A 4,073-nucleotide genomic window follows, 5' to 3' on the forward strand; every position below is an offset into this window, starting at 1 on the left:
ACAGCAACGCGGGATCCGAGCCGCGTCTGCAACCTACACCACAGCTCACGGCAACGCCAGATCCTTAACCCACTGAGCAAGGCCAGGGATCGAACCCAAAACCTCATGGTTCCTAGTCGAATTCGTTAACCACTGAGCCACGACGGGAACTCCAGCAATAAGTACTTTTAATTGATATGTACTTTTTTTTTTTTACAATACTATGGCACACTAACAGACTCAGGGATAGTGTAAAGGTAACTTTTATATGCACAGGGAAACAAAAACTCCTGTGACTGGTGTTATTGTGGTGATCTGCAACTGCACCTGCAGTGTCTTTGAGATATGCCCATAACTGAGAGATCGAGGCAAAACTGAGAGCAGAGGTTCTAGCTCTGGTTTCACTTAAAAAAAAAAAATGCTGGTGAGAGTATGGTAAAAAGTCAGGTTCAACCACATCTAGCGTCCAGATCTTAGGTTTTAATACCATCTCCAATAAAAGGAACCAGGGGTCCTTGGATAAATGGCTGGGGAGGAAATCATACAAGATGAGCCTGGAGCTTCTTGTACATCCAGAAAGGAAGTCTCTCTGCCTGCATCTCTGTCTCTCTGTCTCTCTCTCACACACAAACAAGATGGGGTATGTCAAAGAGATGCAAGAGCCACCTGAAAGAGCTCCCAATAGTCAAAGCTGGAATATTTTGAGCAAGAAAGTAGCACTGATTATAACCAGTCTATAAATCCATGAGCCATGCTGAGATAAATGACTGAACAAATAAATGGTAGAGAACAGGCAAATATTCTGTGCATAATTTCAAATTATGTGGATATTCCACCTTCTAGAAGGTGGAGCATAACTCCTCTGTCCTTACATGTGGACTGCACAGTGACTTCCTTCCACAGAAAGTAGTAGGGGGGGAGGGGGCCTAAGTTGACAGTGTAGAAACCTGACACTGTCAGCCAGGTGCTGGACGGTACCATCAACAGTGACAGTCACGCTGGTACTGTGTACCCTTAATAACATGGGATGACAGTGCCACTTCACCCCTGTGGTCCTCCTCCTCTGATCATGCGAAGAACTCAGACAAATCCTAGATGGGCACATTCTCCAAAATACCTGACCAAGACTCCTCACGGCTGTCATCAAAAACAAGGAAAGTCTGAGAAACTGTCACAGCCAAGAGAAACCTGATGAGATGTGACAACTAAATGCAGTGTGGCGTCCTGGGAGGATCCTGGCACAGAAGAGGGAAACCAGGTGGAAACTGATGGAATCTGCATGAGTATGGATTTTAGTTACTAATATCAATATTGGCTCATTAACCTTATGTATCACACTAATGTTCAATAATAGCAGCGGAAACTGGCTGTGGGGTATACGGTCATTTTCTGTACCATTTCCTAATTTTTATGTAAATCTAAAAACTCTTTTACTAAGAAAGCTTCTTTAGAAAAATTTAAGTTCCAGGGCCCTAACTCCAATGATTCCGATTATGAATGGCTATAGTGGCGTATAAGAATATGCAGTTTTTACTGGACCCCCTGATGCACAGGATGCAGATAATCTGTGGTTGAGAAAATGCTGTTTTCCGGTGGGCAGGAGGTGGGGTTTGGCTGAGGGGGTAATTCACCTAAGAAACCCTTGCCCAACTCTGATTGCACCCACAGACCCTTCTGGCCCACCCACTTGTGGTTGCCCCTATATTCTGAGCACAGATAAGGCAGGGCTGAGTCTGATTGCCACAAGCAGTTGGGTCCCCTGTCCACCCAAGCAGCACTATTACATGAGTTTCCATTTATTTCAAGCTGTTAAGATTCAGCTTAATTTGTTATGTGGCAGGAGGTAACTACGATACCACCCAGGCTTGAAGCCAAACTTTCATTTCCCGAGCTGTTGGGCTTCACTTGTTATGAGGGTGGGCCCCACAGTGACAGCCATGGCACACACACTCAGAAAGTGGGAGTTGCCCAGACCACCTGGCACACCTGCCAATACCCAACTCACATTTTCTCATCAACAGATCTGTCAGTGTGGGCATTTTCCACCCCAGTGATGGAATGAGAACTGAGACTCAAACAGGGAAAGTAACTGGCCCAGGATCACAAAGAAGAAAGAGGAGCCAGGGTGTAAATCGGATTCCTGTGAGGCTGGGGCCCTTTCCCTTAACCGCAGTGCCCTCACGGCCTGAGCTCCACTTCCTCCTCTGCTCCTCCTCCCCCAAGCGCTTCAGACTCGCTGAGCTGACATGCAGCTCCCGTGAAGCCTCCTGACTCGACCCTCTGCCCTGCTCCCCCTGTCTGCCCCTTGGAAGGCAGTGCACTCACACCTCGAAGCCATCAACCCTTGGATGCGTCCCTCTTGCCCACCAGAGTTTACAACATCCACTCAGCCGCCCAGAGCCCAGCACTGCCACGCCAGCCTCGGTCTGTCCTTGTCCTTACAGCTCATCCCATGACATGAGACCCATCAAGCCTGAGTCTGCTTCTCTGATGTGTCCCTAATCCCTGTGTTTCTGGCCCCTTCACTGCCACCCAGCCTGGGCCCACCATCTCACCTTAGAGCCTTCTAGCTGCTCTCCAGTCCTCCTCCCACGGGCCTCACAACATGTTCCCGAGGCAGAGTCTGCTTCGCCACACTCTGGCCTGGAAACCAGGTCTCGGCCTCAGCACCCTTCTCAGTGTGGCCTTCCCTCCGGCCATCCACCTGCCAGTGTCTGCCACACCCTATCACTCGCTAGGACTGGGTCCCCCGTCTGTCTTTCCTCACGTCACTTTGTGGTGGACACAAGGTCTAACTCTCCAGTAGCCCTTTCTTCCTCTTCCTTCCTTCCCCTTCTCTTTTCTCTTTCTTCCTTTTCCTCCCTCCCTCCGTCCCTTTCTGCTGTGGTGTTCACTGGCTTAATGTGGGATCTCACTTCCCAAACCAGGGATTGAACCTGGGCCACAGTGGTGAAAATGCCAAGTCCTAACCACCAGACCATCGGGGAACTCCCCCCAGTAGCCATCTCTGCTGCTGCTGCTTTTCCTGGCAAATGGGATTTCAGTTTTGATCAGGTGACGATGAACTTGAGGGAACACTGGTTTTCCCCAGTCCTGGAAACTAATTTTTTTTTTTTTTTTTGCCACCCTGCAGCATATGGAGTTCCCAGGCCAGAGATCAGATCTGAGCTACAGTCACAGCTATGGCAATGCCAGATCCTTAGCCCACTGTGCTGGGCCGGGGATTAAACCTGTGTCTCAGCACTCCGGAGAAACCGCTGTTCCCATTGTGGGACAGCGGGAACTCCGAGGAGACAAATCTGGAGTGTGCAGGGCACCTGTGGCCATTCCCCTTCCCGCCGCCAGGGATCGGTTGGGAAGGGCACAGGCTGCAGTTCTGGCCGATGAGACATGAGGGGTGTTTGGCTGAGGGCTGCCACAAGCTCCACTCACGCCTAAAAAGAGAAACCAGGAAGGGAGGGCCCTGCTCCCTGTCCTGCCCTCTCTGAGGCTGGGATGCCGGCCGGGAGGAGGTGACTCTTACCGCTGCTGCAGCTGACTCGCCGATTCTTCTGTTTCTACGGCCCAAAGCACACCTTCAATCGATAACTCAATCACCTTTTTGCTGATTTATCATTGCTACCTTTCTGCTTCTAAAACATCAGCTCCGTGAGGAGAGGGTCCTGTCCCTACTGCGTTACTGCGTCACTGTGTCCCTGTCACATGGACTGGGCGCCATCTGGCACGTACTACAGCAGGTGCTCCATGAGTGCTGGCTGGACAAAGGGATGAGCCCCGGCTTCTCCAGGGCAGGGACGTGGCTTACTCGTCCCTGTGGCTCCAGCAAAGGGCAGGGGCCCCCAAGCCTTCATCAGACCAACATGCAGGGAAGCCGGACGACAGCTGCTTAAGAACTCCATTTATTAAGATTTACAAGTCGACACGTACCAAAAAAACCTAACAATGTACAAGTCATAGCGAGAGCAGGGACTGAACCCGGGACGAAGAGACCCTGGGAGGGGCCCCGACACGGCAGAGGTCTGAGTACCGCCCGCGGAGTCTCTGCATCTCGGCCTGACCTAACAAATGTAACCAAAGCCCAAGCCGAGGCCAAG

This window comes from Phacochoerus africanus, chromosome 8 (genome assembly GCF_016906955.1).
Source record: "Phacochoerus africanus isolate WHEZ1 chromosome 8, ROS_Pafr_v1, whole genome shotgun sequence".
Lineage (NCBI taxonomy): Eukaryota > Metazoa > Chordata > Mammalia > Artiodactyla > Suidae > Phacochoerus > Phacochoerus africanus.